The 21,125-nt window shown below is 41.1% G+C and overlaps 1 long non-coding RNA gene across 1 annotated transcript; it reads right to left on the bottom strand.

Moving 5' to 3' along the window:
* Positions 1-712: 712 nt before the first annotated feature.
* Positions 713-16,618, bottom strand: LOC111848323 (uncharacterized). The gene is made up of 3 exons (XR_002839279.2): positions 16,481-16,618; positions 2,710-2,811; positions 713-1,807 (listed from the first exon to the last, which is right to left on the bottom strand). It is a non-coding gene; the product is annotated as an uncharacterized lncRNA (long non-coding RNA).
* Between the last annotated feature and the right edge of the window lie 4,507 nt (positions 16,619-21,125).

Here is a 21,125-nt window from a genome sequence, read left to right on the forward strand (position 1 = left end):
AGGTAAGGGAGAATCCCTGCAAAGTCTCCTGCAATGCATAGGAATCTGAGCAGCCATACAGTTCTTGCAATATGGAAAAAAATCCTACCTGGCTCTCTCCAATTTGCCTGCACACAGAACTTTATTGCCCACCTAACCTCCCCCTCTGAATGATCCAAAATGAAAAATGCCTGATCTTCCTTACACAGGTGATGAGGTCATCGTGCAGGTCCGCACTTCCTCAATACACTCCCCTACACTAATCCCAGCGTGGCCCCGAAAGACAGGGCATTTTCGCTCCCTTGGAATAAAAGCTAAACATTCAGGAGGAATGACACTGTTCTGGGCTAGAGTGCTAGTCTTCCCCAATGCTACACCATATGACCTTTTATAAGGTGACTAATCGGTGGTGTGCAGATTAGCATACCCAATCAGTCACCCTCACTCCACCACAATCTCTTAAAAGTATTACATGAAAAATTCTAGGAACGACAAAGACCAATATTACAACAGTATCTGAAACATCACGGAAGATGGAAATTAATCTGGAAAACTCGGATGGTTTTTCAGAGACAGCAAAATGACAAGTCTACTGCTAAATATGATGAAAACAATGGTTATAATCACCGGAACAGCAGGTGAATTTATTGTTGCCAGTGAAGATACAGAGGTTACTGACAGTTTTGTGTCCTTGGAACAATCATCAGTAATAAAACAGTCAATAAATAAATCGGAGACAGGTAGGTGATAGAACTGGGATAAAGGTCCTAGTCACTGGTCAAAAGCACTGATTTATTTCTGTCACTCTTCATATGATAGTTGAAGAGTACCAATGCTTTAGGACTTTGGTGTTGGCTAAGACTGCCATTAATTCTGTGGATCACATGAATTTTAACTTGAAGCACAAATCACAAGACTAATCATATTTTGGGCGTATTCTGGGAAGACCCTGTTCATTGGAGACTGTTCAATGCATGGAGACGCTGGAGGTGAAAGAGGAAGAGGGTGACTCACAACAAGAGAGACCATCACAACAATGAATATGCCACTGGGAACCTAACCAGATAGAAGACTAGACATTCTAGCCATTTATATGGTCTCCAAGAGTCAACATAGATTGGACAGAACCTGACATAACAATTAGCTTTCATTTTCCTTTGCCAGGCTATGACATAAATAGCACCAATTCCACAGGACTGTCTGTAATTGCTCATTAGTGCAATCTTAATCACTAATGCTAATTGCAGCTAAAAGTCAATGTGTTATCCACTTTGCAATGGTGACAGGTGTCTGGTCGTCGTTGCTATCATCATCCTCATCCTCATCACAATCATTACATTAACTAAAAGCAGACACCATAGTTTGAGCTTCTCTTTGGGGTTTGCTGGCCGTGGCCTGTGGGAGCTATTGCTACCAAGGACTTCCGACATCTTATAAATCACAGCCACCCTCAGCATGTAAAAGTTAATAACCGTTAATAATCCAAAGCCACTGAAAAGGCCTGGATTGGTTAATACGTTCCTTTAAAACTGATTGGTTGGGGAAAGAGGCAATTTTGCCTTAAATTCGGTATTGATTTTGAACAGCAGCTTGAAATTACATTTTATGCATTGTTGCACGAAAAACCTTTATGCGATTGTGTGTTCAAAGGTCTGTCATGTGACTGTGCAGTCAGGTGTTCTGGGTTTTAACCTTAGCTGATGAAAACAAGTGAGGACTGACGACGGAAACACTTGAAAGGTGCTGAGAGGCTTGATCTTGAAAGGCTTTGGGATGACCATGAAGAATTGTACGCTGTTGACATTTCCATACTGCTGTTGTTTGAAAACTTCAAGGGAGATAAAGAAAAGAAAACATCAGTCAACAAGCTCTGGTTATATCTGAGGATCACATCTAATTTAAAGCATTATGTCTCACAGGTCAGTGAGCACAGATTCTTTAAACAAAGGCTGAGCACATTTAAGCATCACGCCATCATTTCCGTTACAGACAGGTGATCCCAGAGACAAGTGTGATGTTTTGCGGTACACTCAAAATAATATATGTTTAGAGCGAACATGTTAATAGTGTGAACAGAGAAGTATCTCTACTGAAGCCAGAATTCTTCTAGAAAATTATTTTAACACACAAGGATTACCAGCAACATATCAGGTGCAATATGCTACAGGGCAACACCTTAAATAATATCATTTCTGCTTTGGCAGGAAAGACAGACACAATCTGTTCAAGTGTAGGCATCCATAAGGGAACGTAGCATGCATTGGAACTACAAACACATAGTATTTTCTTGTTTTTGACCCATTCCAGCTGTTGGCCCTATTTCGTAAATCAAGGCCATCCTGCAAATGTTCCCGCTTGTTCGTTTAACGTGAATCGATAGTTTGTTTGACAGGCACTGGCTGTTCAAAGCATACGTTGGAGTAGCTGGACTTAGTACAGCGATTGTGATGGTTGTAATGGATATTGCAGTTATTCATTATTAACAAATATACTGGAGCTTGACCTTCAAACAAAACAAATACTTAGCACGCATCTGTCTCTCTGTCTGCAGTAACACGCAAAGGAAACACTCTGAATGGCAGCATCCGCTACAAATGCTTTCAATGCTTTTGATCTCATTGACAGCTATGTGAAAACACCTTGCATATGCTTCCCCTCATGCAGATTTGGCACCAGTTGATCAGAATAATCCGTGTTACAATCACAGGTTTTTGAAACGTCTTCACTTACCATCTGGAGGGCAGGCAGAATGTCAACAATGATGGTTGTGCAGTCTCTGCGTTGTGTATGATGTCAGTCTCTCTCGCTGCTGTCTAAGCCGTATTGATCCACCTGTGCGTAAAGATTGTGTCCATCAAACAAGCCTCCCAACATGGCATTCTAAATTGCTTCCGTTTTTCCATTTCTTATATCGTTATTGTTTTTCGGAACCTCAAAGATCAAGAGAGAGTGTTGACAGTTAACTTAGCTTATGGGGCTTAAGTTCAATCCCTGTTAATTAAATTACTACAGTCTTCAAACAATTCCAGATGCACTTCCGAGTACTGACCACTAGGTGGATAATCCATCCATTTTCCATTACCCCTTACTGTATGTTGTACTTGATTGCGGTGAGCTTGCACCCTATCCCCCCCAAAAGCACAGGCCAAGAACCAGGGGACACCCCGGATGGGATGATCGTCAAGTTCAGGGCACTATTCCTACGCTTTGGAAACTCCAGTTAACCTAAAATGCAAACGCCACACAGAGGCTGAAATCAATCCCACAACCTACCGACTGCACCACCCTGAATGTGAATACGTTTCAAAAATATTGAAAATGACGGCTGTAGCTTTCTTCTCTCTCTCTCCAGTTAATATGGTAAAATCGTATAATAATAAACTTTTAATGAGTTTCAGAAGAGGTTCAGGTCAAAATTACCGCACAAGGCATGCCTGGATTGAGTAATGCCGTATTTCTTTGTCACCTCACAGGTAATTTCCCCAGAAAAGGTCACCATGGCAGCTGCACTGTGAAAATTATGTACTTAAAAATCACCTGGTTCCCCCCACCCCACCCTGCATGCTTTTTACATGCAGGTGCAGTTTAACTCAATCGTGCTGCCAGTGTGAAAAAAAAATGAAGAAAGAACAATTACAGACACCGGACAAATTCCTCCCTAAACCTAAAACTCTCAGACGGAAATGATTTCCCAGGATAAACTCGATTCTTGAAGCAGCAGGAACTGGAGAGAAAATCTGTCGACGATGAGAATCCCCCTGATCTGCACTGGATTAAGCTACCGGGGTGAATTTCCAAAATTATACTCATTTAAATATGAAAATGGGCCTTAATTGAATCAATAGGCATCATTCAACAAATAAGTCATTTTTACTGTAAGGTTATCTGGTAAAATGAAGGTAAAATGCTTACATGTGCAGCTAGTAGAAGCGTGAAGAAAAACACGGTGACATGGGGTTTGACTTTAAGTTTGGGAATACAGGAAGCAGATTCTCTAAGGGGAAGTGGAACAAGGCGATAATCTGGACACCTATGAACACGTGGAACAAGGCGATAATCTGGACACCTATGAACACGTGGAACAAGGCGATAATCTGGACACCTATGAACACGTGGAACAAGGCGATAATCTGGACACCTATGAACACGTGGAACAAGGCGATAATCTGGACACCTATGAACACGTGGAACAAGGCGATAATCTGGACACCTATGAACACGTGGAACAAGGCGATAATCTGGACACCTATGAACACGTGGAACAAGGCGATAATCTGGACACCTATGAACACGTGGAACAAGGCGATAATCTGGACACCTATGAACACGTGGAACAAGGCGATAATCTGGACACCTATGAACACGTGGAACAAGGCGATAATCTGGACACCTATGAACACGTGGAACAAGGCGATAATCTGGACACCTATGAATACGTGGAACAAGGCGATAATCTGGACACCTATGAACACGTGGAACAAGGCGATAATCTGGACACCTATGAACACGTGGAATAAGGCGATAATCTGGACACCTATGAACACGTGGAACAAGGCGATAATCTGGACACCTATGAACACGTGGAACAAGGCGATAATCTGGACACCTATGAACACATGGAACAAGGCGATAATCTGGACACCTATGAACACGTGGAATAAGGCGATAATCTGGACACCTATGAACATGTGGAACAAGGCGATAATCTGGACACCTATGAACACGTGGAACAAGGCGATAATCTGGACACCTATGAACACGTGGAACAAGGCGATAATCTGGACACCTATGAACACGCAACATATTCATAAGGACCTTAGTTAATAATGGAGTCTCTGGGAACAAGATCTGGAAACACCGTGACCTGAATCAGGGATCTCCTCTAGGCTCACATCACTTAGCAGGAACATCTGAGGCATCACAGAGTCTGCCGTTTGTCCGTAGCCCCTTAGGCCTCGGAGACACACCTCATTCTCACAGAGGTTTAAGATTCACATGAGGGTTGAGGTTCACGTCTCTATCAAAGCCAGACAAAGTGTATGTTTCTGTTAAGCGGCCCTGAAGGGCTCCTCCTATCAGATGGACCGTTTGAGTGCTTTGCTTCTGCTGGTGAATTTGCAAAGAGGGTCTCTATACACCTGCCATATGATGGGGGGTTGTGTCAGGAGGTGGGATTTTTGCACAGCACAATTTTCATGATGCTTAATGCAAGAGGTGAGCTTTTTTGATTTTAGAAGAAGTATTTCTTGGCTAGCCTGTGGCACAAAGACATGCAGCTCTGAGAAAGACAGCAATATAGACCTCAGTGGCCTAATTGCAGAATCAACATATTTATTAATGCTGTCAGCCAAATTATTCCCATGGAATTTGGAAATTTGGGATTGAAAAAGTATTTTTTATTTAACGTTACAAGGTTTCAAAAGATATTATAGTATAGTATAAAGAGTTTATTGGACACACACATATAATGGATATTTTATCATAGATTTCTATTTTATTAATGTTGATTAATTGAAATTATAAAATCAAACCCAATTTGCGTTCTTATTAAGGTTGAGAATTATTGTATTGCATGTCAGCACTAGTAGATTTTTTACATTTAGTTATGAATCGCTATGGTAGCTAGCTGGTATGTGACTGCCGCAAATGGAATTTAATTTGAAGTTATATAAAATTTTATTGTCCATAAGTGCGTTTATTGTTGTGATGGTGTCTTGGGTCGGTATGTGAAACTGAACCAACGGAAAACAACAGACCAAACTGAACTGAGAGGTGCAGAGCTCAGGCTGCGAATGGCAGGTTTGTTCACAAAGGGACACCGTGTTCAGGAGCACGGGAAATCTTCTGAACATCGGGCCAACACAATCTGACAAGAAAACACAAAAAACAGAACAAAGCTGCCATTTTGGCAAGCACACAGGTTAAAAAAAGACAAATAGTGGATTTGGAGATGTGGATAAAAGAAGTCACAGTAGGCACCTCGCCGCCGCGAGTGTCCAGCCCAGAAGTTCAGTGTCTAGGGGACAGAAAAACATACAGCGGCAAATTAAAAATGTCTGGAACGAGGGCAAATGTAAGCAGAAGTATCACCCATAATCACTGTCACCTGACTGTCCCTCTAAAGAGAGTCACCTATTAATTTGTTTGAAAAAGAGTGGTTTTCTTTTCATAATTAATTTGATTAAACACAATAATGAAATGAAACCATCAACTGTGTGAATATGTTTCCAGTAAGGGATTTGAACTTTTGACAGTCAGGCTACATTCTGGACACGTAGAAAATAATTACGTTACCTCGAAATGTGCTCTGACAGCAGTGTGCTGTGAAAACTGGGAAAAGGGAAGCAAATAATGTAACACAAGGGCATTCAAAGTCATACGACCTGTCGACATGTAGCTGAGTTAGCTAAGCTAATGCGAGCCTGTTACCATGGTGACACCTCTGGTGTCAAGGCGAGAGTCTGATAAGTTCCATAAGCTGCAGGAACCAACCTTTAGCGCAGGAGTATAACCCTTTTGCTGGATACACGTGTTACGCGTAAATAATTCCTTAGTAGCAGTGTGTTTAGGGAAAATTAGGTGAGGTCCTTCAAAAAAATGATAGGTAAACAATCGGGTCCTTGTAGAGCAATTTTTCCCTCAAAATTTGAAACGGCACTCAAAGGCATTCAATATAGCGAGGTCATTATTATGGATGCAAAGAACAGTCTTTTAATAGACTATAAATGCAGCCGTGGTCAAGAGATGCAGATGCTGGATACTTGTTTCATGGGAGATGCTGATATAAACATCCCAGGTGTGTAACCTGTGAACAGACAACTACAGAACTGCAATACTAACACAAGTAAATCCAACAAAGTCTTATTTACAAAGATTGTTATTGATCTATATAGACAGTCAAGGAAACCATGAACTTTTTTTTTTGTTGTGTATAAAAAAAAAATTGTACGTATTAATTATACTGTACATTCTAAGTGTAACTAAGACTGTAATAATTCTAAAACTGTCTGACACTGTGAACTAGGTAAGAATTGATATGGTGCTGGGAAAGCTGAATTAATCAACTTTACACAACAACCCACGGAATTTCTGCTGCTTTTGTGTGGGTTTGGCAAGTTTCTCACAAAGAAAAATAATTTTAGCAAACACTCCTATCTGTGAAGTTCTTCTGATGAGTTGTGAATTTAAGGCGAGAACTATGCCATGAAGACTATCAGACTTTCAGAGAAACTCAAATAGAAAGTAAATGAAAGGCACCAATATAGATATATAAAAATATCAAAGTATCCCCAGAAGGAAATATATTCAGGTATTCACGTATCTCAAACACCCGACTTTTTCCAAACTTGAGAAAATGAAAACTCTCAGAAAACTACTTTGTTCACTGAGTCCATATTACTTATCTGAAGTATTCTGGTTAACTGGAATCACAAGGCAGTTAGAATGAACTCATTATTAAAAATAAAACTTACTCCAAGCCCAAGCGGAGCAGTTAGATAAGAGAAACATCAAGAAGAAGAGAAGGAGAAATTGATTCAACAAAATACGGCCAAATTTTAAAAGAAAAGCTGGTTGCGTCTGGTAACGTCTTACAGCCTGGTCTCAGGTCAGTGCTAGTTCACAGGCGTCGGTTATGCAGAGGTGCTTAGTTCACGCTTTAATGCAAAGAACATACAAGAGATACAAGATAAAAGATGCTTTATTTGTCACATACATGGTAGTGAAATGTATAAGATGTAGTGAAGTGTACCCTGAATGACCCTTAGACTGTGCAAATCAAATCAAAAATACAATTAAGAATAAGTCAAGTTAAAAAGTTTGTACACTGAACACTGAAGATGCTTTGATGTATTTTTTTTCTGGGCTGATTCAGTTTAAGTTCAAACGGCGCTTCAAGAAAACCCCACGAACTGGATCCAGAATTCATGCCCCTGTGTGGCCTTAACAGGCCCATGACTCGCAATCTATTGCCCGCTTGTGTTTATTGCAGCCTCGACCCCAGGAGACAATCTTCTGCAACAACAGGGTTTTGATTGGAAGTATTAAGCTTAAAATTTTGTTGATAGTTCAAAATAAAACCCACCAGAGAATGGGCTTGTGAACGATTTTGTTTGTGAACAAAATCTATTTTATTGAACAAAAAGTATCAGCAAAAAAACAGCTTTATATTGATGAGTCTGACCAGCAACAGACAATAAATATCCAACAAAATCCAGACTCCATGAGAGACCAAGAGACAGCAAGGTGTTGTTGATTATGTGGTATTTGTATCTGGAAGTGTGGGGTACTAAATAATATTTTACTGATGTTATCTATAACGCGAATTCAGTTTGTTTACCCTTTCTAAAAATACAGCTGTATGGTGTTAAAAATGATGAGAATTAAAGTTAACCGTGATTCACTGGGTTTTTCTTAACACGTTGGCTAGAGAGAGTTAGCTAGTCTGGACAATGTGTGATGTCCCCCAGAATTCTCTGTGAAATCGCCGTGGAAACTTACATTCTTTCATCACATCAACACTTGTCTGCTGTTCTTGTAATTTTCCCTGTCTGTTCCTGTCACTTGCAATGTGTCATGCATACAAATGTCCTGTCTTAAGCAAGATACGTTGGGCTCCTCTCTGAGCCAAACAAAAGATAACATTGAAAGTGGAAGTACATAAATAAATTCAAAAAGAACCTTTCAGTGTATTTAAAAAATTTGCCTTAGCGCAGTGTAGATGTTGATGGACACTGTGAGTTTTCTACAGAAATCTGTTTTAGGCCCATGTGTTTATACTGTGTGTTTGGTTGTGAATTTAATTATTCGGGCAGTCCAGCTGGTGGTGAGTTGAAGTATGACTCACAGAAATTCATTTTTGCAGTTGAGTTTTTTCTCCATTGGGAAGCTGACGATGTTGGGCAGGATTGTGACTGAAGTCCAGTAAACTCTGTAAGGCTTCTTCCCATCGCTCTTAGCCTCAATGTATACCACTGGATTTATGTTTTAATGCATAAAGAACATTCATTCGAAGCAACATGCTCCACCCCATTATGTTACCTTACATAATGTTTGCCTTTTGTTACTGAAAATACTGCCAGCGCAGACAAAAATGTAGAGAAAATACTTTTAAAAACAATTTTCACTGAACATTGACCAAAATTTCTCAACTGAACAGACAGATTATGCTAATTTACTTGCTGAACCGATTAATTTCAGTGTAGCGCATTGCTTGTGAAAGCTTGCTCAAGGATTAGCGCTAAAATTAATTTGACAATTAGGATATAATATAGTTTGAGCTAGAACTTTAAGTCAGAACTCGAATGCAATTAATTTTAATGTATTCCCGGATCTCGTTAAAACTCACTTTATAGTTGAAGCTGCTCATGTCATGAATGTGAATCTGATTGAGTTGCCCACATAGGATATTATTGGCTGAGTCGTCACTGAGTCAGGTGGTCAGTCATTAGCCAATGGGATGAGTAGCTGTGCTAAGGTACTGTAACAGAGGGGTACATTTCAACATGAAGGTTAACGGCTGACAGAATGTATCCATGTTCAGTGTGCCGATCGGAACTTATCAGCTTCTACTCACATCGAGCTGTGGATCAAAAGTTCGACAAGAGGCGCAAACATTATTGCTGTTGCTTCCTTCGGCTAGCTGCTCAGGTTTTCAATGATAAATATTAAACTCAATAAATACGCTTCTATGTTTTGTTTTTTTGGCTTCTGAAGTTCAACAAACCCTTGAAAAAGCCGGACACCAATTTTGATTCAATACAGCTTAACATTTCATTGTAAAACCAGGTATCAAAATGGATTTTATATTTGATTTGATTTTACAGGCTGTGTCCAAAGTCGTGTGCTGTAGGACGTTCCAGAACACGGGGAAACTCCATTACATTGGCAGAAGTTTACTGGAATTACAATTAAGATATCTGGCTCCCTCACACCAGCATCTGCCAAAATCAAATTCAAATAAAATCTCATGCAGACTTGTCAGAAACTAGGCAAGCTAATGAATGCATGCTAGGGAATAGTCCATCTCTGGAATGTGCTAAAATGTATAATGAAGCTTAATCAATCCAAGCTAAGGGGTTAAGCATTCCCCTGTTTTAAGTGCGATGCTTCACAGCGAAATATCAGGTGAAGATGAACATGGAACACCATCAGAATGCTTTAATAATATTACTTGTAATAGTATTTATGATGATTGATATATAGTATATAGCTTCATACACCTCAGAAAGTAGTCTCCGGTTTCCACTCACAAACTTCCCAAAGTGTGATAAATGATTGTCAATTTTGTTGCAGGTGAGTCTGCAGTTTGGCCCAATTTTAGTTCTGCTACATTCTGGGGGGCGGTTCTACCAGTTCATGTCTGAGAGCCTTGCTACAATCTGGCAGCGGGCGAGTTGCCTTGGTTGCTGTCAGTTTAAAATATTGCTGCGGAGATTCCATCAGACGCATCCATAAATACAGGTGAAGTAAACTAATCTGTAAATAATTAAATAGACGAGCAAATGGAATGGAGTTCCGGGGCTGGGTCAGTAGGTAGCGCTGCAGTCTCCTCTTCATGGTTGCGGGTTTGAAGGGATTCTCCAGCATCGGCCAAAATCTGCAGTTTTGGTGAGTGTTCTCTCTCAATTAAGAAAAGCTGATAAACACTCAAAATGCCCGTAATCAATGTAGCTGTACTGTATTTTGCGAATTGACCTGATAAGTGTGTGAGTGAGGAGGCATTTAGTAATAATGACTCTTTATAGATCCCTGTAGAGAAATTCTCTTTTCACCGACCCCATCTTGCTCTCCATGACACACGTGTAGGTCAGACCAAGTGTGGCAGCAAAAGGCAGCCATGCCCACAGAGCTGGGGTTTAATTAAGGGCCTCGCTCAAGGGCCTAGAGCAAGGGCACATGGATATGTGACTATTCTGCTGAAGCCAGGATCGAACCGGCATCACAGACACAGAGACATTGTCCACAGAGCCACACGCATTATATAAAGATGTTTCACATCTTTGTAATATTATACATACGAGAAAATGTCTTCATATTACAAAGTATCGCTCTTCAATGGCATTTCTTGAATAAAAAGAAAGACATCGCCTTTACAAGAAACATAAAGTTTGCCTGGGCTGGCAAACAGCACAGTCCTCCTGTCTTCTTGGGGGGGGTAACGAGGAAACGTGTGTCGATTGCCAAGCTCCAAGCTTTTATTGCATTATTGTTTGCGCGTGGCAAATTGGTGCAACGACGCATGGCTGATATGCACCCGGCAAGCGAATAGAGAACCAAGAGAAACAAACACGCACCTCGTTACGAAAATAAATAAATAAATATCCTTCACTCCATATGTCCCTGATACAGTATATTACCTCTGAGTAGTAATCATTTGGCCACTGATTGGAACATTCATCTGTAAAGGACACGACAAAAGGATGGAATAAGTATTCAGTACCATGAAAGATATTTAAATGAGTCATTTAATGCATATCCAGATTGTCAAATGGCCCTGCATTCAGCTGCATATGAGAAGTGTATTTCAGTTGTAGAAATGCATTTTAATAAGGGTTGTGGTTAGGTATCATTCAAGGCAGACATTCCATCTCATTGGGGTCCTTGAGAAGCACAACATCGGCATGCCAAAAATCTATCCAAGCATTGAGTAATTAAAATTCAGGAGACTGATATGGCATAAAGTTTAAATATCGGGGATGTGTGTTATCAGAGCTGCTGCTAGAGATTTTGAAAGTGTATCATATTGGCACCAATCCAATTATGTTCCTAATTTTTTAGGTCCCCCGTCACTCAGCGGCCTTGGAATTGACATAACTCCCCCCCCCCCCCCCCATTATGATGGACCTGTGTTTTACCTTTAGTTCTAGTGTGTCTTTGTGAAATGTTATGAACCAAAAATATAGTGGTTAAACAGACATTAAACAATAAAGTTAACATTTTGCGTTATATATACTGTATGTTCTACTTTTTGTCAGTGTACATGTGTCGCACGTTTTGGGAAGATTACTGATAGCAGTTTGTCAAAGCCCCAGTAAACAGTATATATATCTTGCACACTTTTGATGAATAAATTGTCAGCTCAGGAAGCTCAGAAACTCATGAACGGCCTCGCCGGTGGTCTTCTGCAAGCTGTGGGGAGCCGACAGATAAACTGAAGCAGTGGCCACCATACGGAAACCTGCCCGTCTGCTGACGAAGTGGGCAAAACTGAACGGAGCATTTCTGTCAGATCAGCCCGGAGTTGACAGATACGGCGAGAGTAATCAGCGAGCCTGTCTGCTGTGCATGTGTCTATGACATTACTGAGTGTATTCCTAAGGGCTTTTGGGAAAACGGCCATGGTGTTTGAACATTTGCACAGATTTATGTGTCAGGACTCTGTGATAAGCCTTCGCCAAGGGGTTCCGACGAGACACGCGGACTTGCAAGAGTCTGACAGGGAATCACCTCAAAGGAAAAGTCCGGAAAGTCGCAGGGCTGAGTGATCGCAGCCTTTATTCTTACGTCTACCTCACAAAATGCGGATACGGATGGCTACTCAGCGCAAAATGCCCAATTCGTCACACACTGCGAGCGTGTCGCTGCAGACACTTTATGACAAAGTAACCGTGGAGTAGCCAAATTGGATTTATACATTGGCTGCTCTATGACAGAAACTAGCAGACATACATCTGGCTACGCTTGTGCCTTGTCAGCCAAGGGTGGCTACATGAGGTCTGTGATGCACTGCCGCTAATGCTAATGTTAGCAATGCTAATGCTAACGTTGTCGTTCACCCAGTGCCGAGTTTGTAAACTCTGAGCTGCTGGAGCTCATAAAGACCACAATGACGTCATACACACAAATTAGTCTTTAACAACGATAATGCACTATTGATTACTTAAATACATAACAATGCAGCATTTTCTATCAACGCCTGTTAGCTACTTTAGACGTTTCATCTACATTGCACTTTTCTCACTCCATTTTGCGATCCTTCTCATTGGCATTAGCATGCACAAACACTGCTCCTCTCCACGCTCTCCCTACTTGTTCCATTTTCTGATTAATTTCTGCTCTGGTAGGATTCCGTTGCTTTGCCAAAATTTTTTTAAATATCCCTCCATGTTTATAACTTTAATGATTTTGCTATAGCATCCTGGCATGTAAGCTCAACTATATTAGTGGCCAAAAACTGAATTTTTTTTTCTTCTGCGCATGCTTGATGCAGCATGATCCATTTTAACTTTATTTTAAAGTTTAATTATATTGGGTGTAGCGTTTGAGGTGACTGAGGTCACTGCATTGAGCCAGAAGTCACCGCTTTTATCCATTTGAAGTGCATGAGATTTCCAGAAGTTCTGGAATTTTCCCAGTGGTCCGGTGCTGTGAGGGGGAGTGTTTCTAAACCTGCCAATATACCTGCACACCTGTATTTAATTGGGGGCCAAGTGGTTGATTGCGATTGGCAAAATATATCAGCCCTTCAATGTACATTTAAAATTGAATTCAAACTGAATTCAGTTTGTACAAAAGAATGAAGCCATCAAGGAAATCCTCACTAAAGGCTGAACTGTATGTTACTGTTCGCTCAGGTTAGTTCCCCGTGGTATTAATAAAAATGACCCTAGAATGTAATCCAGGTCATTTCCAGGTGATAAATAAATGCCATGCTGGTAATTAATTGATACTTTTTATCGAAAGCAGGTCTGCTTCTATCGTGCGATGTTTTACCTGTTTCCTGGGATTTGAACTGCCAATATCTTAGAAAGTCACACCTTGAGGCACTACTGCTGTCTGTTTCCCAGCATGCATTGCTGACCTGACTGAAACTGTCTAATTGTGATCCCATTAATTTGCCCCCTGTGGAAGGCATGGGGACCTCACCATGCACTAGGATCACATGCGTGTGAATGAAAGGTTAATTGGTGCTGGTGGGTTATTGGCTGATTTAGAAGCACCTTTTTTCCCTACAAACTTGAGGTAAACCGTCGCTGAGTCTGGTGGCAGGGGAGTGGAAATGTGCCTTATACCTCCTAATTTAACTCACACCAGCTCTCCAATTGTGGAATCTCCATGGTTTAATTTTCCCTTCAATTTTTCCTCTCCTCCATTGTCTTCTGACTTCATTCAGATAGATGCTAACTTCTTTTCTATCTACTTACGATGGGTTTTAAATGCTCAGCTTCGTCGCTGTCAATTTTCACTTCTCAGCTGCTGTTCTCTGCGCTTCTAGGCGACAGCAACGCAATCGGCGGCGTCCAAGTGCCATTAGAATGAGCCGAGCGCTTTATCCATAATGGGTAAAACTAACCGCCTCTGGCCCATCAGCTGCATCTCACTTCACTAAAGCAGACGGCTGTAAAACCGGAGAGAAAGGTAAACGGATTTCCACATACCGGCGTGCGATGCATATGTATGAAAAGATCAAATGTCGGTCTTCAAGGAGAATTTATAAACGTAAAGGTAAAATAAAACCAGGAAATGAAACCATTTCATGAATAAAATCAAGCATCATAAAGCTCACTAAAAAATACATGTAACGTGAGCAACGAATGAATGGCACATGACCAAAAATTGTTTTAAGCAAGGGTTTTCATTAGTATGTGGATACCTACTGGCTAGTGAGAAGGTCTGCAAAATGCCATGCTATGGGCTGTTAGATGGTGGGGGATTTCAGTGGGCCGCCAAGCACAGACTGACAAACAAACACACGGCTGCTTTAGCAGAGAGTTTGGCACCGGTTCTCGAATTTGTTTTTACATCGTCTCCCATTATTGCGCCGATCAGTGCCAAGGCCCTCCTGGTGCTGTCATTCCTGCCACTGAGCAATCCCCTTACAGATTTTATTAGCTCTTCTGAGGCAGCCAATAGTATTATTTGTCTCTCTGTCACATACACAACCACATACAGAGTCTTAAGAAACTGAGGAATGGATTCCCTGCTGTGAAGACAGCTTTTCCCCACTGTTTACCATGTTGCTAACCAGTTAGACAGTTTCTCATTCCTTGTTTCCCAGCAGGGCAGCCTGGGAGGTGGTGGTGGGGGTGTTGGTGGTGGATTTTGGGCACACAAGAAACTTCCTGTGCCAAGGGGCTTCACCCCCCCCAGAATGGCATGAGCACAAAAAAACATGGAGGACCATTGTCTTGTTTTTGCCTGTTCAGCTTCTCCCAAGTGCTTCACCATCTGTGCACTGTTTTAACGTAAGAAAGTTGTCCTTTCTACCTCCAGATTCTTTGCCTTTCCTAAGTGTTTTCAGATGGTTCCCCTGTGTTAATCTATACTGGTAATTTGCTCTAAATTGAGACTATTTGCGGGGTCACTGAAGGGTGAATCTATGAAACGGCACGCAGGATCTGTGTGAAAACGCTACAAGATAAGAGTTCGCTCGCATCTTTCACTAAAGGCTTTCTTATATCTCTTTGTGGAAAATGACAGTTACAGAAGCTTAAAGAAAGTATAAAAGCCCAGATCCTGTGAGAAGTGGAGGAGACACCTTAAGTCCCACCTCTCTTTTTTACGGTAAATACAATGTATTTACCATTGAACTTTCAACCCATAGTAGGTTCTTTTGCTTTGTTCCCCAAACTTCCTAAAACGGGCTTCTGTTCTGCCCAGCTCAGGACCAACAGTCGTTAAAAATGCGTGGGTGGGTATCTTGACAAGATTGTAATATTATCTTTATATTATTTATGCATTTAAAAATGTGTAGGCAACAAGCCATCACCATTAAACATACACTCACGCATCATAAGCAAATCATCTCAAAGGTGGACTCCACTCAGTTCCTTCATTCCCTGGGTACCTCCACTCAGTTCCTTCATTCCCTAGGTACCTCCACTCAGTTCCTTCATTCCCTGGGTACCTCCACTCAGTTCCTTCATTCCCTGGGTACCTCCACTCAGTTCCTTCATTCCCTGGGTACCTCCACTCAGTTCCTTCATTCCCTGGGTACCTCCACTCAATTCCTTCATTCCCTGGGTACCTCCACTCAGTTCCTTCATTCCCTGGGAACCTCCACTCAGTTCCTTCATTCCCTGGGAACCTCCACTCAGTTCCTTCATTCCCTGGGTACCTCACCGTAGTGGACAGAAGTGTGACAGGGAGTCAGCTGTATTTATCAGGAGGGACTGTGGTCTCTCCGGACCTCTGGGAGAGTTATTCCCTGGTAAGGTGCCCCCCGCAATTGGGAGCCTTTGGTGGGGAAAGCTTGACATATTTTTAAAGGGCACATGGGGAGGGAGGCATCTATGCACATGCAGCTTGATAAATAGGGGCTTTTCGCTTTGATTTATGAATGAATATGAAACCACCCACAGAACAAAACAAACAAAAATAAAAACACCACACTTTTGGGAGTGCTTAACCAAGTCTGCTGGTTCATATTATGGGCTGTGACAGCTCTCAGCTGGTGGTCGGACCTTAGCTTGTCTTCCACTGGCGGTAATATTCATCGCCCAGAATGTTTCAATGGCCACGGACTGGGAGACGTAAAGTACATCACACATTATGTACGTACCGATTTTCCGAGTAAGTCGCTTAGACATCTGCCGAAAAACGGTGCCCTGTTCCTCAGCCGCAAGAAGACAAATTGAAGCGTGACTCTTGTGCTGAAGCGTGTCCCCTGTTCATGCCAGTGATGTGCTGGTTTCCCATAATGAATCGGATGGCTGCTTTACAAATCAGAGTGCAGCGTTGTCAGTGTTATCGGCTAAAGGAAAAATAACAGCAGGAGGTAGCAGAGAAAATAGAGAGAAGCCTGCAATGAATCGGCATTGCTGCAGGATACCCAACTCCTGCCCTGCACTTACCGTGAGAGACCGCTGTACCACGGCTGCCAGGTGGATGGAGCAAAATACGAACAGGAGATCGTAGACTAATGTTGGAGTATCAGTAAGCAAAACGATGTATAAAAAGCGAATCTGAAAATGTAGATCGGTATCATGATCCAACGTCTGCTGTCTGCTTAAATAAACAAAGGCGCCAAGCAGCAGATTTAATGAGCTTGGGGCAGTCATGCAGTTACCATGTAGTCTGGCACTTTGCACAGGAATAAAAGATGGGTGGAATGTGCACATAGCCAGTGGCAGCGTGTCCTGCTCAGCTGATGACAAGTGTGAGATGTCACTCCACTGCAGAAACTGCAAAAATCTATATTCACTGTAACTCAGGATGTATCAATGGAGAGATTTATGCTGTTTCATCACTGAATGCCTATGACATTTCCTTTATTATTATTATTATTATTATTATTATTATTATTATGCCTTGCAGTTTTCAGATTGATGTTAAGCACAGCTTTGTTAAGGAGGTCTGTCTGCTGTGTTGTGCAAGTTCACACTTAACAAGAAAGTAGCTCAAAGTTTAGTTCACACAGATTAAAAAGAAATTGTTCACGTCCATGTTTATAGATTATTATTATTATAGTTGCTGTTGTTCTTAATACTGTGTGTGTGTGTGTGTATGTATATATATATATATATATATCATAATTTGTTTAATATGTCCTGTATGGTTAATAACAGGTTAACAGGTTTATGCTGGCCAAAGGCCACTGGCTGTTGTCTTTGGATGTGACCAGCTTCTGTGATTTGTGTGGTACTTAAACTCATCCTTAATCTGAACTACTTCAGTAAACAGACATAAAAATATGTGCTGGGCTAAGTGGGTAAAATATCACACTACTTAGGCAGCGTTTCTAGCCTTCCAGTGGGTCGCCTGCTTTCCCATGACGTTTCATACACTTCGCCCAGTGTAATATTTATACAGTTCGGAGGTAGTTTCACTTTCACGTTTTCATGTTTTTTCTGCCTGTTCTGGGGTCACCATGGTATCAAGAGAAGCAGCCAAATATTTACAAATAAACAGTGGGAACCAGTTTCTTGTTGACTGTGGATTACAGAAAACGAGCGTAATAAACACTGAGCTGAATGTTAAATTGAGGCAGGCTGACGTTGCATTGTGGGTAAAAGGAAACACTCTAAAGGTTCCAATGACATTCATTGACATCATTAGGGCACCAACAGTTCACTGGACATATGCCCAGTCTTCAGTCATCGTCATCTGTTTTTTTTCTTCCTTGGGGGGGTGGGGGTGGAAATAAACATACATGCATTTTGACCTTGGTGTGACAGAGTGACAGAAAGGTTAACACTTTGGAGTCTGAGGTGTAGGAGTGATTCATCTGGATGGGGAGTAACAACACCCCAGTGTTCTAGATATGAGTCAGCAGCACATTTGAAGGACAATACCTGAAGTCCAGGTGACTCCCGCCAGGGCACTGGGCAGTTAAATGCTTAGAAATTTCCAGAAGCTGGCTCTCAGTGGTTCGCTGATGGCAGGTATTTTAGTGGGCCTCAGAACATATATTTACAGTCCTCAGTAAATTTCACGGCACCCTGGGCAACTTCTGGGTTTGTTATTATTATGATTCATTTTTTCGGATGTTGTGCTAAATTGGCTACTTGAATTCACTGGTGCCAAAGCTACCGCAAAAAAAATTAAACAATGACCTGGAGGTACATTCATTAAATCGCCAGGAAAACAGTTACGACCATCTGTTCGCGAATCTGCGGCAATTGTTTCCGAGACTAGCAGTGACCAAAGTCAAGATTCTCTATAGGGTTTTGCCAAACCTGCAAATTACTGGCGGGCCTTCTGGCTGCGTCTGACGAGACCGGCAGGCCTGAAAACGTAACGCCAGAGATGCCACACCCAATGAAGTTTTCCAACTGTGTCCCCGAGATTGGAGATCTGTGGTGTCTGTCCCTGGTAATTATGAAGTATTCTTAGTAGTCATAATTGGTTCGTAATCAGACAGGCAAGGGCAACAAAACAGAGGCATTTTTTCTTTCTGTCCCCCCCCGAATCTAATTTGGCAGCCATTGGATGTGAAAGAATCTGTTGGAACACCATTTTTTAATTAAAGGTACAATTTATATTTATGACTCAATTTACAAATGCAAATTGCTGATGGAAATGTTATCGCCCCGGTGCTTCTGTGTCCTCTTTGTGTTTTGTGCGGTGTCAAAATAAATAGTGTACAATGTCAAAATAAAGTTAAAAAACATCAGTAGTTATCACAAAAAATGGAAGCTTTCATTTTCCAATGAGTTCCGTAACAACAATGGAAGAACCGAATCATCAAAGGTTTGTATTCTGTGTTTATGTTTTATAAGTGCTGGTTCATTAACATATCAATATTGATGCACATACGGAATAATTTCGTGGTGATATGTACTTTAAAGTAAGTGTTTTTTTCTTTAAAGGCCGTAGATGTGAGTTTAAATGAAAAGCAATGGGAAAACACATTGATGTTCATGAGAACAAACCGTTTGAAAACTATTTCTTCATAATTCTATTTCCTGGACATTGAACAATCGTGCATTGTGACTTATTATTATTTTGTTTAATTTCGTTTTCTGCCGCCATGCCGATTTGGGAGCGTGCAACGCAAATAAACTTTATTCAGTGACGTCGATGAGCGATTATGGGTTGGGGGGACAGATCTGTCTGCCCAGCCGGTTCCGGCCTGCTTAAAATTCAGTTTGCTTTTTCAGGGGAAAAAAAAACTAATCTTCAGAAGCAGTAAGCAACCGCTGACAGATTGAACATCTATTTTAGTTAGCAAAACCTTCTGTGCAGGAACGCCTAAGCCCCTCTCCTTTCCCCCAACTTGTTAAACATCTTTCTTTAACAGAAAAGGCCTGTTTCATATTCATTGTAACAATTTTAGCTTAAGAGTCAATAATTAAACAGCATTTGCCATGGGTTTAGGAGAGTACAGCATTTGTTCACACAGCTCTGTGCGTTCCAGTGGTTTGTCGTTACACGGGAGATGCTCACATGAGGAGAATGACAAACACATGACAAATAATAATCCCTGGTGCCTCATCTTTTTCTGAAACATTAAGGCATTTTCAGGTGCTAAAAATTCAGCTGTTCCCATGAACCCTGGCAAAGAAACTGGCCCAAAGCAAACAAACAACGCCTCACCCCAACCAGACCATTACGCAATTTTCCACAGATGAAAAGGTAATTACCACAATTTTTCACTTCTCTAGTGCTGAAAATGTTATAAACAAAACTTTTTTTATCGTGTACTACGTGGCACATCATACACCTATATTTCTTACCCCGTAACTTTTCAGTAAACTAACGCTTTAATGACAATAACTGCTGACATAGGGATACTTCATATTAACAGTAAAAATAAGATTTTGCTTATATATTTGTACACACATACAGACTTGGTTTCATCTGTTGGCAGCTTACACGTGCATATTTGGATTTAATGGGCTTTCTCGAAGTAGCTCCTATTCTATTCTATTCTGTAATTAATTATGACTGATTAGATTGAAAGGTAAAATGATTTGTTATAAAAATTGTGTAGAAAGCTTTTTTCTGTGATTTATAACATTCTTTCTGATGCAGTTAAAAGTATTAGTGAGTCTGTACAGCTGTTGATGACCAGTGTTCATTACCGGCAGTTTTTGTGAGCTACTGTCACTTGTGTTCTAAGATAAGCAAGAAGAATGGCAGATGGTGTGAATAAATAAAAATGAGGTTGTGTGTGTGTGTGTGTGTGTGTGTGTGTGTGTGTGTGTGAGAGAGAGAGAGAGAGAGAGAGAGCAGGTATACCTTACCTTATGGGGACACAATGTCCTCACAATGTGATGAAAACCCGTTTTTAAACTCTATTTAAGGAAATCTGTGACTGCAATGAGAAAAAAACTAAAAATGCAAAAACTGTTGTATTTTGTTTGGTTACTTATGGTTATGGTTAAGGCTGGGTAGGGGTTAAGATTGTCATAGTTAGCATTAGCATTTTTCCCATAGAAATGAATGAGCGGTCCCCATAAATATATGTTTACCCAGTGTGTGTGTGTGTCAGACAGCATAGCCTGGGAAGGCCATCCTTCTCTCAGGAGAGTCTAAGCCCAACTTTTTCCACAGAATTACTGGTTTTAAATATTCAGAAAAATCGAGGAAGCAAAAACTTCCAAATGTCGAATAATGTGGACAGCTATGGGCAGCTAAAACTGTTTGCAGGGGTCCATATATCACGCAAATCATCGGCACAATTCTGGAGCTGTGACATTTTAAAATGAGACCGCTATAGTCCCCCATTTTGTTAAAAAACATTATGGAAAATCGGATAAGTG

The sequence above is a fragment of the Paramormyrops kingsleyae genome, chromosome 20 (assembly GCF_048594095.1).
Source record: "Paramormyrops kingsleyae isolate MSU_618 chromosome 20, PKINGS_0.4, whole genome shotgun sequence".
NCBI classification, from domain to species: domain Eukaryota; kingdom Metazoa; phylum Chordata; class Actinopteri; order Osteoglossiformes; family Mormyridae; genus Paramormyrops; species Paramormyrops kingsleyae.